The following is a 1,042-nucleotide window of genomic DNA, read 5'->3' on the forward strand; positions in this document are numbered from 1 at the left end:
GTCATATATTTGTGAATTATGAGTTAGGTCATATATTTTTCGATTTCGTTATGAGAAACATCATATATAATTGTGTTGATCGGGTAGATTTAAACATCATATATATTTTTTGATTTTGTTATAAAAACATCATAAATTATTATTCATGTCGGTATTTTTTTTATGTTGTATTAATTTCGTTTACTCTTTGTCATGGCAGGTGTTGAAAGATGGTGGGCGCTGGTCCGGAGCGCTCTGAGGCCCCTTCTTCGTCGGCGCGTGGTGGGAGGTCTTCCATTCCACCCGCACAAATCCGCCGAGCGTTGCTGGACAGTATGTCGACACCGCCGGGCCCTTCATCGTCGACCGCGGTGCCAAGCAGGGGACGAGGAAAGGGAGGGAAGAAGAGAGGTGGTGGAGCACGTGGTCGCGGGAGAGGAGGTAGGGTGACTGCTAGGGTGCCTTCCTCGCCGCCACCCCCAGCTTTTTCACCCGAGCACGTGACTGCTAGGGTGCCTTCCTGGTCGTCGCCCCTAGCTTTTTCACCCGAGCACGTGACTGCTAGGGTGGACTCGTCCGAGGAGGAGGCTACACGGACTCCGGTCCACGAGCCTCGGGTCCACGGGCCTTCGGCCCACGAGCCTCGGGTCCACGGGCCTTCGGCCCACGAGCCTCTGGTCCACGGGCCTTCGGCCCACGATAGTTGGGCCCACGAGACCCCGGACGAGCACACGTCTGGATGGGGTACCTGGCCGGATCAGCCTGAGGGGCCGAGTGGCCATGCTGATGATGGCGGGGAGCCGACTGATATTGAGGAGGAGGGGGGCAACGTCTACCAGCGTGGTTGTACACGGCTCCCGTCCGTGCCGGTGACCCGCGAGCAGAGGTGCTTGATTTTCCCTGATGGGGAGAGGTAAGTGCATTTAATATTTTTGTACCTTCTGCATTCACGTTTCTTCAAATATCTAATGCATTGGCCTTGTCATGCTGCAGGGGTTGGGACCACCATGAGAAGGTCCGCCGGCCCAACTCCGTCCTTGGAGTGCTTTCCCGGCAAAACTTC

The sequence above is a fragment of the Triticum aestivum genome, chromosome 7D, assembly GCF_018294505.1.
Source record: "Triticum aestivum cultivar Chinese Spring chromosome 7D, IWGSC CS RefSeq v2.1, whole genome shotgun sequence".
Classification (NCBI taxonomy): Eukaryota; Viridiplantae; Streptophyta; class Magnoliopsida; order Poales; family Poaceae; genus Triticum; species Triticum aestivum.